Below are 21,570 nucleotides of genomic sequence, written 5' to 3'. Positions count from 1 at the left end.
TCAGACTTGGACTAAGTCATGCTGTTGGCTTCCCTGGTTCTCCAGCTTGCAAATGGTCTATCATTGGACTTGTAAGGGAGCCACGTTCCCCTAATAAATCTCTTATCCTACCTCTCTCTTTCTCTTTCTCTCTCTTTCTCTTTCTCTCTCTGTCTATATATATACAAATTATATATACAATATATAACTGATTATATATAATATATAAAAATCTACATATAACAATCTATATAAATTATATTTTAATATATAATTACAGAATTTAATTTTTATATTTATATACAATCGGTTATATATAAAATATATAATATATAAATATAGGCCAGATGTGGTGGCTCACAACTGTAATCCCAGAACTTTATGAGGCCGAGGCAGGTGGATCACCAGGTCAGGAATTTGAGACCAGCCTGGCCAACATGGTGAAACCCTGTCTCTACTAAAAATACAAAAATTAGCCGAGCATGGTGGCATGCGTCTGTGGTCCCAGCTACTCGGAAGGCTGAGGCAGGAGAAGTGCTGAACCTAGGAGATGGAGGTTGCAGTGAGCCGAGATCAGGTCACTGCACTCCAGCCTGTGCAACAGAGCAAGACTCCATCTCAAATAAATAAATAAGTATATTTATAATATGCTTATAATACTTATAAACACTCATAAATATACTTATAGGTATATATTTATAATGTAGCATTTTGTGTCTGCTCCCTGTGGGACTCAGTGGTAACCATTTGGTTGGGAACATGAGTGATTTTTTTGCCTTGTTTCTCCTGCTGCTTTTCTCCTCCTTTTTACTTTGTTGGTAGAGCGCAGTTACGGGGCAAGACGAAACAGCTGAAGCCGTGGTGCTAAGGGAGGAGATCACCCCTCATATCGTCCTGTGCCCAATTTCTGCCTCCAACGAAAGAAGAAGTAAAAATTAAAAGGCAAAAATGAAATCCACAGGTAGACAGCCCGGCGCCACACCCTGGGCCTGGTAGTTAAAGATCGACCCCTGACCTAATAGGTTATGTTATCTGTAGATTACAGATATTGTATAGTAATGCACTGTGAAAATCCCTATCTTGTTTTGTTCCGATCTAATTACGGGTGCATGCAGCCCCCAGTCCTGTACCGCCTGCTTGCTCAATCACGACCCTCTCACACACACCCCCTTAGAGTTGTGAGCCCTTAAAAGGGACAGGAATTGCTCACTTTGCGGGGGGTGGTATGCTGGGCTCTTGAGACAGAAGTCTTGCCGACGCCCCCGGCCGAATAAACCCCTTCCTTCTTTAACTCGGTGTCTGAGGAGCTTTGTCTGCGGCTCGTCCTGCTACAGTGCTAGTATTGTAATAGAGACTTTGATGATGAGAAGACCCTTATACAGCACCAAAAAGCAAAGCATTTTAAATGTCCTATGTGTCACAAGAAATTGTATCCAGGACCTGGCTTAGCTATTAATTGCATGCAGGTGCATAAAGAAATAATAGATGCTGTACCAAATGCAATACCTGGGATAACAGACATAGAATTGGAAATATATGGTATGGAAAGTATTCCAGAAAAAGACATGGATGAAAGACGATGACTTCTTGAAGAGAAAACATAAGAAAGCCAAAAAAAGAAGGAACAAGATGATTCTGATGAATATGATGATGACGACTCTGCAGCCTCAACTTCGTTTCAACCACAACCTGTTCAACTTCAACAAGGTTATATTCCTGCAGTGGCACAGCCAGGACTGTCACCAGTAACGGGAGCACCAGGAATGCCTCCAGGCATAACTTCATTAATGCCAGGTGTTCCTCCTCTGATTCCAGAAATGCCACCAGTTATGCCAGGCATGCCACCTGGATTGCATCATCAAAGAAAATGCACCCAGTCATTTTTTGGTGAAAACATAATGATGCCAATGGGTGGAATATACCACCTGGACCAGGAATACCACCTCTGATGCCTGGAATGTCACCAGGTGTCCCCTCCATACCCCCAACCCCATTCCACGTCCTAGAATTCCTCCAGTGACCCAAGCACAGGCTGGGTCTTAACAGACCACCTGCACCAACAGCAACTGTACCTGCACCACAGCTTCCAGTTACTAAGCTTCTTTTCCCCAGTGCTGGACAAGCTCAGGCAGCTGTCCAAGGACTTGTTGGTACAGATTTCAAACCCTTAAATAGTACCCCTGAAACAACTACAGCACCCCCAAAGCCTACATTCCCTGCTTATACACAATCTACAGATTCAACCACTGGTACAACAAATAGTACTGCAGTTAAACCAGCAGCTTCAGTAGCAAGTAAGCCTGCTACACTTACAGCAACCAATGCAACCAATAAGTTGATCCATCCAGAAGAGGGTATATATCTGGAAGAGAGAAGGGCACAGTTACCTAGAGAGCAACGTAATCTTCCTCTGCAAGGAGAGGCCCCCATCAGTAATCCACCAGTTGGACCAATTGGAGATATGATGCGACCATAGCCAGGCATCCCACAGCAACAAGGAGTGAGACCCCCAATGCCACCTCATGGTCAGTACGGTGGTCATCATCCAGGCATGCCAGGATACCTTCCTGGTGCTATCCCCCCATATGGGCAGGGACCGCCAATGGTGCCCCCTTTCCAGGGTGGGCCTCCTCGACCTCCAAAGGGAATGAGACCTCCTGTAATCCTGCAAGGTGGCTGTTACTGATCTTACCTCATCCTGTCTAATAGGTTTGGAGATTAAACCTTTTCCCAACTTGTGCTGTTTATATAGCCAATTTTCCATCAATAAGGCTTCATTGTGACTTTAACAAATATTATCTTCCCACATACCAGGAACTATTGGACATTGATTTTACGTGGGAAAAAATATTTGGAAAAATAACACAGGAGCTTTTCCTGAAGTTGCAATTTATACTGTATGGCTTCTTTTTCATGTTTCATCTAGGTTTGTAGAAGTGAAGTGTAGTAAATTTGGTTCATTAAATTGAGAAGGTGCTGGAATTACATGAACATATCACTTCAATAAAGGCAAGTTCTGTAAGCTTACATTGCTGTTTTGCAAAGTTATGCCTTCACAGCAATTCAGATGCTGTTGGACTTCATGTCCCCAGTCTAGCTTGGTGAGGGGCATAACTGTTTCCAAGTACTTGTACATTGGAAGTCTAAATGTATAACAATATTTACTGTATTTAGAGTTCCTCATGTTGCAGGGTTTAAGAAATCTGATCCACCAATGTCATGTGACTTTTCTGTACCGGTAAACTTCATTGCAATAAAATGAGAGAAAAATTTATGCCTTTTTATGCATAACCCAGCTGTGGACCACGGCCTAAAAGGTTTGTACAGATGCATGCCACAGTAGATATCCACATAATGAAATTCATAGTTACCAATGCAAAATATATATATATAAAATACAAATATGTTATATATAATAATCTATAGAGGCATTACATATAATTAAAGATATTTTATAATCATATATAGATATACACATATAATTGATTCTGTCTCTCTGGAGAACCCTCACTAAAACAGATTCTGGGTTTACCCCTAAAATCAACAACAATCATACGTTCCTAACAAACACAGGAAAAAGAAGTAAAGGGGAGAGAAGAGAGGGCAAGACAGACAGGAAAGGAATGGTTGAAAGTCATCAAAATCTGTTTCAGGTGACCCTCTCTGTAAGGCTTTCAAGAGCCCTGTTGTTCTTGATCATAGAAGTAATAATATGGGACAGAAATAAATTGTTTATGGTCTTGACGGAGTGTAGACAGAATGCATCTCTAGATTCTCCTGGACACAAAGAATTACCCGACAATGGACGAGAGTAATACGGCCAGATAAAAGATTCCCTAATGAGACATATTTGTTTAATCAGTTGCTGCAACAGTTTTTTGCTTCTGTTTTTGTTTTTTTGAGACTGAGTCTTGCTCGGTCGCCCAGGCTGGAGTGCAGTGGCACGATCTCAGCTCACTGCAACTTCCGCCTCCCCGGTTCAAACAATTCTGCTACCTCAGCCTCCTGAGTAGCTGGGATTACAAGCACCCACCACCAAGCCCAGCTAATTACTGTATTTTTTTTTTAATAGAGATGAGGTTTCACCCTGTTGACCAGGCTAGTCTCGAACTCCTGACCTCAGGTGATCCACCCACCTTAGCCTCCCAAAGTTCTGAGATTACAGGCATGAGCCGCCACACCCGGCTGCTTCAACTGTTGATTTACCTCCAAACTATTGGTTTGGAGGAGACAACCATTATTTATCATATAAAGTCTGTTACAGGTTTATCAAAAAATGAATGTTATGAAAATGAAATAGAAATCTGGGGGAGGAGGGAATGGAAAGTAATTTGTCCACGTTAATGGAGCTGCGTGTGTGTAAACCCCTCTTGGTGAGAGCTGAGCACAGTACTGCAGCTAGAGGTATCATGGGGATGGGAAGGGTAGTGAGGGGCTCTTTCATACATTATCTTTGAGTCTTTTATTACAAGATGTTTGTATACAACATGGGTCTAAAATATTTAAGAAATAGATTGTTTTTAAGATTTTATCAGCCCAAAAGCCATTTTAATGAATTTTATTGTTTAAATAGAAAAAAAACAAACAAACAAACTTCAGTTCTGTGGGTAAAATATTAAGGAAAATACAGTAAAATAACAAAGTAAAATTTAATAAGAAATGTGGATTTGGGGAAGGTTGACTTGTAAAAATTGATTCTCTTAAATCAATTTTTAAAGCTCCTAAGAATAAATAGAATTCTTAGTTCTCGATCAATATCAGTTCTACAAACTCAATATTATTAGGAAGAATGACCTAAATGCTAAACTTTTCCTCAAGGATTTGAGGAACTTTATTGTTTAAAAAAAAAAAAAGTCCTACTTTTTCATACCGATTCTGACTAAAATGAGACCCCCATACTAAATCAAATAGGGATTACTTACAATTTTTTACACTAGTTTCATGAGTTTAATATCCTTGACATTGGCCAGGCACGGTGACTCACACCTGTAATCCCAGCACTTTGGGAGGCTGAGGCGGGTGGATCACAAGGTCAGGAGTTCAAGACCAGCCTGGCCAATATGGTGAAACCCCATCTCTACTAAAAATACAAAAATCAGCCAGGCATGGTGGCACATGCTTGTAATCCCAGCTACTCAGGAGGCTGAGGCAGGAGAATCACTTGAACCTGGGAGGTAGAGGTTGCAGTGAGCCGAGATCACACCATTGCACTCCAGCCTGGGCGTTGCAACAAGACTCTGTTTAAAAAAAAAAAAAAAAATCATCCTTCACATTACAGATCTCAGTAACATACTTTTATAGAAAATTGACAAGTCTACCAATGCATATTTAAATGTTGACAACTAGAGAACTGCATGTGCACCCACTCTGATTTAGATGTTTATCTTATGAAATAAAGACATTTGTTTAACTTTCCAAACAAAATGATTTCAAGATTTCTCAATAGGCCTTCTAAGGCTGCTTGCCTCTGTAATCTGCTTACTTGCAAAAATAAATCCATTTCAATCACTGCTTGGTCAAAGTTTAAACTTAAAAGACTCAACAACTAATCAATAGGTTGATCTGCTGATGCAGTAGAATGTGGCTAGGTCTGACCTCTGACTAGTGCAGAGGTCATCCTGCTAAAACAGTAAACAAATTGTTGATGTAACTCAGCACAGCAAATGCAACCTAGCAATAAAAACTCACCACATGGATTTAGTTATGTGCACAACTTCAGTAAATGTTTTGCTGAAATTGGTGTCAAATCAAATATGTGTGTGTTAAGCTCCTCCATTGTAGGAGATGACGACAATGATTTTTAAATAGTTTAGGTCTACAATTAAAGTATTCTCTGTTTTTCTACAACAGAATTCCTCTAACACTGCAGCATGTATTATTAGGAAGTGTAAAAAGAGTAAACATAATTTAGAGTCTTAGCCAAAATTAATGTTTTCTAAGTTCATAGCTATCTTTATACGGGAAAATTTCATAATTATAAAAACAAATAAATTATTCTATGCAACCTGTATAGAATTACCTTAATTTAAACATAATCTAATTAGGTCACCTTCTGGTTGACTCTACTTCAGGCTTTTAATTTGTAAGAACAAATGTTTTTTTAAAAATGTCAATGTCAGCCCGGGTACGGTGGCTCACACTTGTAATCCCAAAACTTTGGGAGGTCGAGGCAGGCAGATCACTTGAGGTTAGGGGTTTGAGACCAGCCTGACCAACATGGTGAAACCTCTTACTCAAAATTACAAAAATTAGCCGGGTGTGGTGGCACATGCCTGTAAGTCACAGCTACTTGGGAGGCTGAGTCACGAGAATCGCTTGAAGCCGGGAGGCAGAGGTTACAGTGAGCCAACATCACACCACTGCGCTCCAGCCTGGGTGACAGAGCAAGACTCTATCTCAAAATAAATAAAATAAAATAAATCAATGGTAAACATCTATTCTTGGTTTTATTCTTATAAGACCGTATTTGCCTGGATGATCTACAAGCTCACAATGTTTGGGATCTTTCACAGTAGCTTTGAAAAAAACATGTAGTCAGTTTGAGTTCACAATAAATCTTCTCCATCCGATGGTGACAAAAGGATGCCAGTAAAACACTGAACAATTTAAAATTACATGAGTTCCAACTCTCCCATTTGGGAAGTAAATGCATCCTACAACCACTGAACCAAGGTTAATGAGGCCAGGCGGGTAACATCATTAATGTCCAATGGCAAGCAACAGGGCAGAAAGACCAAATTTCCTTCCTCCTTCTACTAGAATGTGGTGAGCAGTCATGAGGGGTATTTGCACAGTATTTACGTCTCATCTTTTCCCCTTCTTTGCTCACAAGTTTCCTTTGAAATAGATGCAAGCCTTGGCAAGTGTTTTGAGTTTCTTGAAGTTAACACCTGGGCAAGAATGCTGTCTGAGGAAGACGTCTGTCGACAATCAAAATAGACAATGAGGCAGGATGATAGCAGTCCCAGGCTGGGTCCCAGCCTTACCACAATGACAGAGGAGCGCCAGGGTCTGGGACCCTTGGCTACAAGTAGCTAAAAGGCATTGTAGAGCTTGACTGAAGGCAAAAGCCCTGAAAGCAGACTACCTGGATTTGAATTCCAGCTCTGATACTTCTTAGCCATTTAGCAGTGAGCAAGTGTTTTCACAGCTATAAGCCTCAGTTTCCTTATATGAAAAAGAGTGATTTTACTATCATCCATCTCTACATGTTGTTGAAAATATTAACTAGTGCATATAAAGCACTCACAACACATATGGACAGCATGCAGTTAATGTTAGCTATTCCTCACTGTAACTCAGTATCCTATTGTCACTGTAAGTCTTTAGATGATTTTATGCTTGAATTTATTATTATTATTGATTTCTAAGCCTCAAGTCTATCCCCCTTCTGAATCATCTTGCAGATGTCTGCCTGGTTAAGCTTTCCAAAAGCCTCTTCCATCATTTCACTTCCCTGCTCAAAAGTTTTCAGTGGCTCTCTACCTCCAGGAAAATGTCTGAACTCCTCAGTCTAGCTTGCAAAACTCCCTATAGTCTATCTCCAACCCACTTTTCTAACCCTTTACTCCAGCTAGTCTGATAGCCGCCTTCTTTGTATCATCCAGCTGATACATACTTCTATTTCACTTTTTATATACACAGTACTAGATATACCATAAGTGGTTGGTAACTGTTTGCTGGTGTCATTTTTGCTGTGGCAGCCTGGAGCATGGATATTTATGTCTAACTGTAGCAGAAGATCCTGAAGGTTGTGGTCTAGCCAGAGGAAAGGTTTGCACAGATGTGCTTAGGAATATATACTATGTATTAAAGCTATGTTTTAGTAATATCCTTGTTGAGGAGTTTAGAGAGAAATTCTCAGAAATTCTCAGGGTCTAAAAATAAGGCTCTAGAGCCTTAGAGGATTTTAAAAGCCATAGTTCTATCTTTGTCTAAATATTACTATCCCTACTGTAAATCATACCCATTCAAACTTTTCCCCATTGCAGCACCCACCTTAAGAGAAATTTATTTTTATTTATTTACACAAAGTAATACAGTAATCTCTCTCATCAACAAAAACTTCCGGCCTTATTACAAAACTGACTTAAAACTCACTGTAACGATGGCTTGCTTCCTTTACGGTGCTACTGGGATTTCAGAAGTACATAGCAGAGCCCAGTACGCCTGGGATTAAGAAGCAGTCCAGAGTGGTGTGCTGATAACCTCTGAGATTGGAGTGGGGGTGATGGAGGGGAACCCTGAGTATTTACTGTTAGCTATTCATTGAGAAAGTGAAAGGCAACCCTCACCTAGCAATTTCCAAAATGAACATCTTCCTTCCAAGGACACTTCATTTAATGTTACTAGAAAAGGGATAGGAAAAATGTTTTTACCTAATTTTAGAACATGCAGAAGGTTTGGACAATTGCTTCCTCTCCTATAAAGGAGTTTTGCAAGCCACTTTTTAACAAATTAAGTGGAGCCCAAAAATTCAGACCTTTAATTTTGAGCTGTCACTAGATAGCAGGCACAAATTGGTAGCCCTTAAGCAAAATACAGCTCACAGATACGTTTTGTCTGGTCAGCACAGTGTTTTTACTTTTCAAAAACTTCTTTAATTAAAATGTCTTTACACTGGAGTGATCCTCCCACCTCAGCCTCCCAAGTAGGTGGGACTACAGGTGCACACCACCACGCACAGCTCATCTGCCTCGTTTTTGTATTTTTTGTAGAGGTGGGGTTTCACCATACTGGATATGTGTTCTGCAATTTGACATAGTCCCCACCATTCCCTATGGTCTTACACCCTCTCATAGTTATATTAGCTAATAGTCCCTGCCTGGAGGCGTTTGGGTTTACAATTCCTACTAGAGCTTGCCTCTTTGTCTGATCCACCTCTTATGCATGAACTTTTGTGATACATCTAGCATGTGCCCTCACTTCCCTTCTATCTCGGCATGTCATTCTCTTCAATGCTCCATCATGAGTTTATACCTGGTTCCTCTTCTGAGCAATCCACTGCACAGGTCCCTGGAGGTTCTGTTGTTGTTGTTGTTGTTGTTGTTGTTGTTGTTGCTGTTTTCAAATCACATGATGAGAAGGGCCCACCCCCACTTCATACTCATCCACTATGTTTAGCTCAACCCTCATTTTACCCACAGGGCTCAGCCAGGATTCAAGGCAGATAGGGTCTCCAGAAGTCAGTTTCTGCTTTTTATACTGAAAAATCTAGCCTTCAATTTGCCATCAGTCACCCAAGCGGAGTGCAGTGACCTGATTAAATGGCTCACTGTAGCCTCAACCTCCTGGGCTCAAGTGATCCTCCCACCTCAGCCTCCCAAGTATCTGGGACTACAGGTGCACACCACCACACACGGCTCATCTGCCTCATTTTTGTATTTTTTGTAGAGATGGGGTTTCACCATATTGCCCAGGCTACTCTCCAACTCCTGGGCCCAAGGGATCTGCCCACCTCGGCCTCCCAAAGTACTAGAATTACAGGCGTGATCCACTGTGCCCAGCCTTCACAATATCTTAATTAAGGATAAGAAAATATCTTCACTAAAAGGAGGTGGGCTTTGCACTTTGAGAGGCTAGGGCAGGAGGATCATTTGAGGCCAGGATTTTGAGGCTACAGTGAACTAGGAGCACAACCCAGCACTCCAGCCTGGGTGACAGGGCAAGATCCTGTCTCTAAATAAATAAATAAAAGGAGGTGGGGAGGGTGGTAAGCTGGAATCTTAGTTGTTCATAACTTTAAGCCTGTCCAGAGACTTCTCCACAACCTTCAAGTACCACCTGCCTTGTCCAGCTCACCAAGAAAGTAAAGTGGCTTTTGTTGCTTTGAGTTTCACCAGAACATTTCATATTAAGTAAAATGGATGGGATTCTATTTCTTGGCCATGATAGGGGATAAAGGACAGAGTCAGACTTTGACATAAACAGGACTCATCCAGGAAGCAGCCAGTAGGAATGTTGGCAACGTGTGATTAGCCAGCTGGTCTGTTTAAATCCACCCTCTTCTCTAAATGCCAAGTGTTGAAGAATTAAATATTTTAGCATGCCAGGCATAGTTCAAAACCAGATTTTTAAAATTCATTTTCATGTTGCCTCCTTTCTCAGCCAGTTTTATGTACAAACTAGGGGTCAAGTAAGTTAATACTTCCAACAAAAGGGCGCTGAAACTTTTGGTGGGAACCAGTTGTGGAGTCAGTATAAACTTTTCCTGAACTCTTGCTCAAGAAGAAAACTTCTTGAGTCTTAATTATCTTTGAGGCCAGAATGCTCAGAGCCCATCTCACAATCTAGTCCTTCAGTAGGACACATACTTTTCCTTCTTTCCTGGGTGACAAAAGATACGCTGGTTATCAAAACAGACCCAAGGCATGCATGAAGCAACTGAAAACTATGGTTGCTTGATAAGGCCCAGTTCTCATCTTTTTTGCCTTTGCAAATTCCAATCTCCTGTTCTGGAGTCTGGGAGGTAAACAGTCTTCCCTGGAATTTTCATACATCCACATCCTGGGTCTCCTACTTTGATAGGTTCAGCCTTCTCACATGTCTCCTCCTTATCTTTCTCCTTGGCTTGTTAATGTGTTTACTTCAACTAAACTAAATTCAAACATCATGGTCCTAATCAAAGCAAGAGCATTTCAACTCATTAATTTTTCCTTTTGCCTTCTGATATTCAGTCTAAAATTTGCATAAGTTTAGATATTCTCAGACAAGTAACTTAGAGTAAGGGGTTGCAAGCATAAGGGCTTAAGTGTCTTACTACAGGAACGTTAAGGTTCTGTCCTGCCTCCCTCTCAGATTAAGCAGTGGGCAGTTCCTTTGAGATTTTAGGAAAAATTGCTCTCACAAAAGAATAGCTTATAGGAACTATTCCAAAAGAATAGCTTGTAGGCATTTATTTACTGAGATATTTCCCATTTTGATATTATTAATTACTCTTTCCAATGAATAAAAATATGTTTTTAAATTCTGTTTTCAAAGAGAAACAACAGCATGTCTTTTGCTCTTCAAATCTCAGAGTAGTACGTTGAATATGAATATAAAATTTACCATATGGCCATATATTAGAATTTAATCTTCTTGTTGTTGTTGTTGTTGTTGTTGTTTTGAGACAGTCTTGCCTATCTGGAGTGCAGTGGCACAGTCTCGGCTCACTGCAACCTCCACCTCCTGGGTTCAGGCAATTCTCGTGCCTCAGCCTGCTGAGTAGGTGGGACTACAGGCATGCACTACCACGGCTGGCTAATTTTTTGTATTTTTAGCAGAGACAGGGTTTTGCCTTTTGGCCAGGCTGGTCTCGAACTCCTGGCCTCAAGTGATCCGCCCACCTTGGCCCCTCAAAGTGCTGGGACTACAGGTATGAGCCACAGCGCCCAACCTAGAGTTTAATATCTGCCTAATATGCTACCAATTCTTAGAGGCTCTATTTGTCAGAAAGTAAAATGCACAATTAGAACAACTGTAGAGTATAGAGTTCAGTATGTTTCCCTCAGATCCTGTTATAGTACATAGAGCCAACACATTTGTTTTTCTTTTATGGTTCCTAGGAGAAAAATCCTCTGCTTTTTCCTTATATGCTTCATTTGGTGCCAAATCCCTGATATATATATATATATATATATATCTGGGGTCAGATGCTAAGCAAATATCATGGGCCAAAGACCAACACACATGTGCAGTGGTTAAACAGCCTAGGAAAAGTCTTTGGGTAGACTTCAGCAAGCTGTTCTTTTCCTCCATTAAACCCAAATTCCGATCTCCCCATGTCTGGCAACATTGCCCAATTTCTGAAATTTCGTTTCTTCCTTCCTTGTTTTTAGCATCCACTTGCTTGGCTCTCCAAATTCCTGCTCAGCTGTGCCTGATGGATTTCATATTGAACCAGTCTTCTGCTCCTGGTTACCCAGTACTGTGTCTCAGGTGCCCAGTCTGCCCAGTATATGATAATGCTCTGTGAGAAACGCAGTTTACGAGGTTGTTTATACAGTACAAACAACCAAAAGTAAAACTATGCATGAAAAAAACCTAGTAGAAAATCCAACAAAATAATAAAATAGTAACAGCCTCTAGAGGGTGAGACTAAGAGTATCTTTTTAATCATCTTTCTACTTTTCCATTTTTCCAAATCATCTGTACATCGCTTTTTCTTTTTCTTTTTCTTTTCCTTTTTTTTTTTTTTTTTTGTTGTTTTTGTTTTTGAGACAGAGTCTCACTCTGTCACCCAGGCTGGAGCACAATGGCACAATCTTGGCTCACTGCAACTTCCACCTCCCGAGTTCAAGTGATTCTCTTGCCTCAGCCTTCTGAGTAACTGGGACTACAGGCACGCGCCACTGCACCCAGCTAATTTTTGTATTTTTAGTAGAGACAGGGTTTCACCATGTTGGTCAGGCTGGTCTCGAACTCCCGACCTCAGTTGATCCACCCTCCTCGGCTTCCCAAAGTGCTAAGATTAAGGCATGAGCCACCATGTCCAGCCCACTTTTTCTTTTAGTTGTTTTCCTGTTTTATATCTATTACTTTTGTTGTGTGAAGGACTCAAGAAACTCTTCTTTCTGAAAAAGCCCACACCCTACTTTCTCGAAATCAATCTGATTCAAAGCATTTTGTGTTTCAAAGGGCAATGATATCTACAAAGGAAAATGTGTATTGCATTAACATTTCCAAATATATGAACTCCAGATACAAAGGGCAAAAACATGAACAGATTCTCCCCCAAAAAATCAGGCCTCTGGAGAAATGATCTTATACCCTCTGCAGAGTCCATATATTACACAGAGTCCATATATTACACATATATTACATATATTACAATCAGCTGGTTATTACCACTTCATTGAGTTTCTATACTCTATTGTATTCTATCTAGCTAGCTATAGCTATAGTTTCTGTTGTGAGTTTAATAAAAATACATTCAAGTCCTAACCCCAGTATCTGTAAATGTGACATTTTTGGAAATAGGGTCTTTGTGGATGTAACTGAGTTAAGATGAAGCCAAACTGGATTAGGGTGGGCCTTAAACCCAATATAACTGATGTCCTTATAAAAAGAGGAACAGACCAGGTGCAGTGACTCACACCTGTAATCCCAGCACTTTGGAAGGCCAAGGCCGGCAGATCACGAGGTCAGGAGTTTGAGACCAGCCTGACCAATATGGTGAAACCCCATCTCTACTAAAAATACAAAAATTAGCCACTACACTCCAGCCTGGGCAACAGAGCAAGACTGTCTCAAAAAAAAAAAAAAAAAAAAAAAAGAGGAACAACTGGACACAGGGACCCAGAGACACACAAGAGACACCATGTGAAGATGCAAGAAGAGGTTGGATGATACCGCTGAAAGTCAAGGAGCACCCGGGATTGCAAGTTCCAGAAGCTGAGGGAAGCATGGAACAGCCCTGCCCCCGTCAGAGCCCTCCAGAAGGAATCAACCTTGCCAACACCTTGATTTAAAAACCCTAGCTTTCATAATTGTGAGAGAATACATTTTTCTTAGGTCACCCAGTTTGCAGTATTTTGTTATGGCAGCCTTAGGAAACGAATACAATTTCTCTCACACTTTGGGAGAATTACTCAGTTCATTTAACAAACATTTATTCAGCACCCACGATCTGCCAGTTCTGCTAGGTGCTGTGAAGAGCACCGTAAATAAAACACTGTTGCTGCCGCTCTGAGACTCATACAGCCTCATGGTGAGATTATGTCATATGATAAGACCAGGGAAGGAGGCCTGCACCGGGTACTGAGGAAACAAGGTCATTTATTTCAGTTCAGGGTAAAGGGAAAACATCATAGAAGAGAGAACACCTGAGAAGAATCTTTTTTTTTTTTTTGAGACAGAGTTTCGCTCTTGTTGCCCAGGCTGGAGTACAGTGGTGCGATCTTGGCTCACCATAACCTCCACCTCCTGGGTTCAAGCAATTCTCCTGCCTCAGCCTCCTGAGTAGCTGGGATTACAGGCATGTGCCACCATGCCTGGATGATTTTTGTATTTTTAGTAGAGATGGGGTTTCACCATATTGGCCAGGCTGGTCTTGAACTCCTGACCTTGTGATCCACCCGCCTCGGCCTCCCAAAGTGCTGGGATTACAGGCATAAGCTACTGCGCCCAGATCTTGAGAAGAATCTTAAAGAATTTACTCCGTAAAGGAAATCCGCAGCTGGTGTGAGACAGCTTCTCTTCTGCCACACTCATCGCTAAAGCAGCCTCTTCCTGCAGTGAAAGGATTTAAATGACATCATTAAAGCCATGTTGCCCCATATTATGACTGTCTAGTGCTTTTCCACAGCCTGAAGTTTCTTGCCAGTTGGATCTTATGGGGAAAAAAAAAAAAAAAGATCGTTTCTCCTGAGGCTTGATTTTTGTGGGGAGAATCTGTTTATTTTTTGCCTTTTGTATCTAAAGTTCATATAATGAAAAATGTTAATGCGATACCCTTTTTTTGTAGATATCATTGCCCTTTGAAACACAAATGCTTTGAATTCAGATTATTTGTAAAAAGTAAGGTGTGAGCTTTTTCAGGAAGGAGAGTTTCTTGGGTCCTTCCCAAGACAAAAGTAATGTATATAAAACAGGAAAACAACTAAAAGAAAAAGTGATACACAGATAATTTGAAAAATAGAAAAGTAGAAAGATGATTTAAAAATACTCTTAGTCTCACCCTCTAGAAGCTATCACTATATTAATATTTTCATGGATTTTCTACTAGATTGTTTTTCATGCATAGTTTTTATTTTGTCTTGGGAGTCTATAAACAATCTTGTATCCTGCCTTTTTGACACAGCATTATAGCATAAACATTTTCCCAGGCCTTTAGAAATGCTCTATAAACATAATTGTAATGGCTATAAAACATTTGGTTGCATAGATGTCCATAGTTTATTTAACCAAGTCTTATGTTGGCCATTTAGGTTAGATCATAACTTTTAAAATAGCCTTCAGATAAACGTAATAAGTTTTTAATTGGAGATTTTAAGTAATTTCATCATAGACTGATAGTTGCCTCATGATACAAGGACCATTTTATCATCAGGAAGTTGACTTTAAAACAAACTGAAAAGACAAAGACTTTGACAATGTCAGCAGGTCTTCTCTTCCCCTACCCCCAGTGCCCACAAAGATTTTCCCTCCGTTGGCCTGTGGCTCTCTATTGCTACCCTACTTGCCCCAGTTTCCTGGTCAAGCTGAACGTGAAGCAACAGGCTCTGGAGCCTCAGCAACCCCTCCTCAGGCTGAGAATTGGCCGTGTCTCCTTCTTGTCCTGGCTCACGGCAAGCACTTCAGAGCTGGTCCAGGCTCCTGCTTTGCTCCCCAAGTCACTCCCCTGTGGGGTTCATTTGAGTTTTTCTTGCTGCTAGTGTAGTTCAAGATCTGGAAGAGCCCACATTCTACCTAAGTCATCATTCCCACCCCAAGATATTCTCTAATAAAGAACCTTTGTCATCCAAGTGTCCTGGCCTATACACACACACACCCTCCCCCCACCCCACACACATTCATCCAACTGGGCTTCTGTATCAGTTCCTATGTTTTCTGTTTCTATTATAGTAGCTGTCTTAGTCCATTTGTGCTGCTATAACAAAATACGGAAGTCCAAAATCAAGGTGGTGGCAGATTTGGTGTCTGCTAAGGGCTCAGTCTCTGCTTCCAAGATGGTACCTTACTGCTATGTCCTTATATGGTAGAAAGGGACAAAAAAAGGATGAATGCTGTATCCTCACATGGCAGAAGAGATTGAAGGACCAGGCAACTCTGAAGTCTTCTTTTATAAGGGTATTAATCCCATCCATGAGGGTGGAGCCCTTATGGCCTAACTACCTCCTAAAGGCCTTACCTCTTACTACTATTACCTTGGGTTTTAAGTTCCAACATAAGATTTTGGAGAGACATATACATTCAAACGTAGCAGTAACCTGTCTGCTACCAAGATCCCTGATGTCCTAGCCCTTGCCCTGAACCTCACCTGATACCTGATACCCAGACACCCTTACCTGTGCTTATTTATCTAGACTCTTGAGAGTCACGTACCTGTGGGGATGCCCAGCTACTGCTTGAATCACTAAGGCTAGATATCGCCTTTCGGTAAAACACTCTGCTCTCCCAGCTCAAACTTCTGTATTAGATGGGCCCATCTGCCCTTATGTCTTCAACATGCCTCCACGCCCATCTCACCACCACAGTGAACAAGGCCAGCAGCAGTTCCAGGCCCATGCCTGCCATTCCGAAGGGCTATAAATGAACAAGATATCACAACAACCACTTTTAAAAGTACTTGGATATCAGTCCTAAATTTAGGTTTATGAAACCTGAAAACTCACGTTTTTTTTTGCCATTGCCCATTTGGCAGCAAAACCTGACTACATTTGTTTCCGGTGGCTGCCATAACAAATCACCACTAACTTCATAGCTTAAAATGATCGAAGTATGTTCTCTTATAGTTCTGGAGGCCAGAAGTCCAAATTAAATTTCACTGAGTCAAAATCAAGGGGTTTTCAGGGCCACACCCACAGCTGAGGCTTGCGAGGGGGAATCTGGTCCTTACACTTCCAGCTTCTGGTAGCTGCCAGCATTCCTTGACTTGTGGCCATGTTGCTCCAATCTGTCTGCCTCCAAAGTAACATCATTTTTTCTCTTCCATGTGTGTCAAATCTCCCTCTGCCTTTCTCTTATAAGGTTATGCGTGAGGACCTTTAGGGCCTACTCAGACAATCTGGGATAATCTCACACGTCAAACTCCTTAGCTCAATCACATATGCAAAGACTATTTTTCCTAATTAGGTAACATTTACAGGTTCCAGGGATTAAGCCTTGAGATCTATAGGTGCCCACTAGTTAGCCTATATGAATAAGGCTATTTATGATCTTTATCAAACCCTCCTAATGTGAATAATCATGTCTTGCTAAAGAAATACTCATGTGTGAGATTACAGGATGCTGCTCCAGACTTTAACGTGGGTGTTGAGTAATATGCAACATGGGCACTCTTCCTCCTTTCTTTTTTTTTTCTGAGATAGAGTCTCACTCTGTCACCCAGGCTGGAGTACATTAGTGCAATATTGGCTCACTACAACATCCGCCTCCTGGGTTCAAGCAATTCTCCTGCCTCAGCCTCCCGAGTAACAGGGATTATGTGCACCTGCCACCACACCCAGCTAATTTTTGTATTTTTAGTAGAGATGGGGGTTTCACCATGTTGGCCAGGCCGGTATCAAACTCCTGATCTCAAGTGATCTGCCTGCCTCGGCCTCCCAAAGTGCTGGGATTCCAGGCGTGAGCCACTGCACCCGGCCTCTCTTCTTCCTTTCTAAAGTCAGAAAAAAATCTGGATCACTCTAAAACACACTTGTCCCCAAAGGTTTTTGATAAAGGTTTTGTGGTTCTGAATTCTCTGCCTCAGGAACACCAGTCCTTGCCATCTGCATAGCATTTTACAGCCCTTTCACCCGCACATCAATCCTACAACAATGCAGATGTAATGATCCCTGTTTTAGAGATAGGAAACGGGGAGTTGAGTGCCTTGCCAGCTTCCCATAATTAATCAAAAACCAGAACCAGAATCCGTGGCTCTGATCCTCAATCCAGTCCTTCCATTGTATCAGAGCTGTCTCCCTAGAGAGGCAATCTGAAGCGAATATGACTTGAATACTCTTTAAAGCATATGATTTGAATATTTTTATTGGCAAAGATTAGAAATAGCACTTTGAATCCTGTCAAATGATAAAACAGATAGGCCCTGAGCCAAGATTAAACAAAGGAGACATGAAAGGTACCAAGAAAATATTGTCTAAAAACTAAAGGCGGTTATGAAGGCTATATGCTTATTGACTTGCCTTTTTTTATTACTCTTTTTTATTTTCCATTTATGAATTGTCTACTTTCGGCATTTGGGTAAAAAAAGCTGCATTCATATAGAAATTCGCATTATGTTACAGGCAAGTTGACACATCATTTATAAAATGAGGATAATGATGCTTCCTTTGTAGGATTATCGTGAGAATTAAATGAGCATGTGTGAAGTACCTAACACAGAACTTTTGTAAATGTGAATTACCTTGCTTCCTCCCTCTCACCCTCTTCCCCTAGCCCCACTGCTACCTTAAACCCTAATCCTAGTTAAATGAACTAACCTCTTAAAGCTTAGTCTCCTTTTTTTTTTTTTTTTTTTTTTTTTGAGACAGAGTCTTGCTCTGTCATCCAGGCTGGAGTGCAGTGGCACAGTCTTGGCTCACTGCAACCTCCATCTACTGAGTTCAAGCCATTCTCATGCCCTAGCTTCCCAAGTAGCTGGAATTACAGGTGTGCACCACCACACCCAGCTAATTTTTGTATTTTCAGTAGAGACGGGGTTCACCATGATGGCCAGGGTGGTCTCAAACTCCTGACCTCAGGTGATCCGCCCGCCTTGGCCTCTCAAAGTGCTGGGATTACAGGCGTGAGCCACCATGCCCAGCCAAAGCTGAATCTTCTGAGATTCAACATCCTCAGGCTGCTGAGCCTGTGTGGGACCCACCAGCCCAGCTTCCCCCATCTGACCAGGTGCTAAGCCGTATGACCAAGCACACTGTCCCATCTGGAATCTGCATGCATCCCTGCCAGCCTTGGGCAGGAGCCAATGTATAATCCTCTCAAATCGTCCTTCTCCCCCAGAACTTTCATCCCCTTATCTCCATGATACTCCACTTCCTCTGTAAGTGATAACAATGAAAAAGTAGCTGGATAGCATCCAGAGGGCTTGTGCCTTGACTAAGGAGAAGGTTTTAGATGGTGTTATCGGGCTTCCTCTTTTCTTCAGGCCTTGTATTATCTTTTAGTTACCATTTATAAAATCTAACTAGCCTACGCATCAAATTTCCATGTCCTCCTCAACTCTAAATCTACACTTCCACTCCTTGCTCTGATCACTCTTGACCTCTCCACCCTCTCCCATGTTTCCACCGTCCTCTGAAACTCCTCTTCAAGGGCAATAAGGTCTTTCCGGTTTCGCATGCAGCGCTCCCTTCCTTTTCAGGCCTTAACTGAGACCTAGTCCTCCTTGGAGATCTGACTCTCCCTGTGATACTCTCTCAAGGGAGGCTGTTCATACCCCTCCACTTAAAAGCTAGATCTGCATTTCCCTCATATCCCAGTGTTGATTCCAACCTATTACTTCTCTACCTTAGTATGAGAGTTTTTAAAGTCCTTAATGAACTGATCAGGAGCTTGTAAGTGATAAAAATGAAAATGCGGGGCCAGGAGCGAGGGCTCATGCCTGTAATCCCAGCATTTTGGGAGGCTGAGGCAGGTGGATCACCTGAGACCAGGAGTTTGAGACCAGCCTGACCAACATGATGAAACCCTGTCTCTACTAAAAAAATACAAAATTAGCTGGGCACGGTGGTGCACACCTATAATCCCAGCTACTTGGGAGGCTGAGGCAGGAGCATTGCTTGAACCCAGGAGGCAGAGGTTGCAGTGAGCCAAGATCGCACCATTGCACTCCAGCCTAGGCAACAAGAGCGAAATTTCATCTCAAAAACAAATAAAAAGTAAAAAGAAAATGTGGGGCCGGGCACGGTGGCTCACACCTGTAATCCCAGCACTGTAGGAGGCCAAGGCAGGTGGGTCACTTGAGGTCGGGAGTTTGAGACCAGCCTGACCAAATGGAGAAACCCCATCTCTACTAAAAATCCAAAATTAGCCGAGCATGGTGGCGCATACCTGTAATCACAGCTAGTTGGGAGGCTGAGGCAGGAGAATCACTTGAACCCAGGAGGCGGAGGTTGCAGTGAGCCAAGAAGGCACCACTGCACTCCAGCCTGGGCAACAAGAGTGAAACTCCGTTTCAAAAAAAAAAAAGAAAGAAAATGTGGAGAAATGTGGAGTGGATACCGTGTCCATAGGGCCCATGTCTTAAATAAGGAGAGGGTTTTATATAGTGTTATCAGATTTCCTGTTTTCATCAAGCCTTGTTATCCTTTAACAACAATGTGTAAAACCAAACCAACGTTGGCATCGAATTTCCATGAGTTCCTAAACGCTAATCTACGACTTCCATTCTGCCTAAGTCACTCAGTTCAGTAGCCTCACCCAGGACTTTTTTATCTTACATCTCAGTCTAGCTAATTAACTGCTTCATCTCTGAAATCTTGAGCACCAACAGCCAGGATTCTCCTTTCCAACTGGTTTTCTCATATCCCCACTCCAGTTACACATGCCCTTCCTTTACTTCTCCAACTTAGCAGAGTAGATCAACCCCTTGCCGGCATTGCTTCTGCCCCCATCAGCCTCCAGGCCTACAGCCCATGGCGGATCACCTGCTCTACCATGTTACCTGGATACCTCACTCCCTTGCCCATCTGTACTTCTACTTTGCACAAGAGCACCAAACTCCCATCCTGGGTCATTTCTACAACCGATTTCCTCTGCCCACGGCCGGGGGAGTGCTAACTTCCAGAAATCAATCGCACAACCCTGCAGAATTTTGCCACTTAATGTTCATGTTCAACAAACTCAGCTTTGTCCTTATGCCAGTGGACAATTATTTTAGCTGCCTTGATCAGCAACCTCCCCCATTCTCCTAAGCAGTTATTCCAAAATTTTAATTCTCTGCTGAAGTTCACATTTTTCTTCCTTCATTCTCAGCATGTGGTTTTATCTCTTTATTTAAAAAGAAACTTATCTGGGCACAGTGGCTCACACCTACAATCCTAGCACTTTGGGAGGGCGAGGTGGGCGGATTGCCTGAGCTCAGGAGTTTGAGAACAGCCTGGGCAACACAGTGAAACCCCGTCTCTACTGAAATACAAAAAAATTAGCCGGGCATGGTGGCGTGCACCTGTAGACCCAGCTACTCGGGAGGCTGAAGCAGGAGAATTGCTTGAACCCGAGAGGTGGAGGTTGCAGTGAGCTGAGATGGTGCCACTGCGCTCCAGCCCAGGCAACAGAGTGAGACTGTGTCTCAAAAAAAAAAAAAAAATTAAAGCAATCACAATCTGCCTCAACATCGCAGTTACAAACTTGCCTGTATTTGTCACCATCTCCAGCTTCATAAAGGGAATCATTCCAACTCTGGTTCAAGGCCAAGCCCTCCACCTGTGCTGTTGATCCGGTCTTCCACTTGTACCATCAATTATCCCTTCTCAGACTTCTCATTTTTCCCTCTCCAGTAGCTGCTGCTGCTGCTGCTTCCTTCTTTTTTTTTTTTTTTTTTTTTTTTGAGATAGAGTCTCGCTCTGTCTCCAGGTTGGAGTGCGGTGGCATGATCTTGGCTCACTGCAACTTCTGCCTCCCCGGTTCAAGTGATTCTCCTGCCTCAGCCTCCCAAGTAGCTGGGACTACAGGCACGTGCCACCACCGGCTACCTTTTGTATTTTTAGTAGAGATGGGGTTTCACCATGTTGGCCAGGGTGGTCTCCATCTTCTGACCTCGTGATCTACCCACCTCAGCCTCCCAAAGTGCTGGGATTACAGGCATGAGCCACTGCACCCAGCCCCTCTCCAGTAGCTTTTCTCTCAGCCTATAAACATTCTCTGATAACTTCCATTTAAAAAAAAAAAAAAGATGCTTGACCCTAAATCCCACTCTAGCTACTGCCCTTTCTCTTGCTTTCCTTT

At 42.1% G+C, this 21,570-nt stretch overlaps 1 pseudogene; it reads left to right on the top strand.

Moving 5' to 3' along the window:
• The first annotated feature begins 1,325 nt into the window (after positions 1–1,325).
• On the top strand, positions 1,326–2,665 carry LOC112636235 (annotated as a pseudogene).
• Positions 2,666–21,570: the final 18,905 nt, after the last annotated feature.

Source organism: Theropithecus gelada, chromosome 12 (assembly GCF_003255815.1).
Source record: "Theropithecus gelada isolate Dixy chromosome 12, Tgel_1.0, whole genome shotgun sequence".
NCBI lineage: Eukaryota > Metazoa > Chordata > Mammalia > Primates > Cercopithecidae > Theropithecus > Theropithecus gelada.
This window is presented reverse-complemented; position numbering and strand designations above follow the sequence as displayed.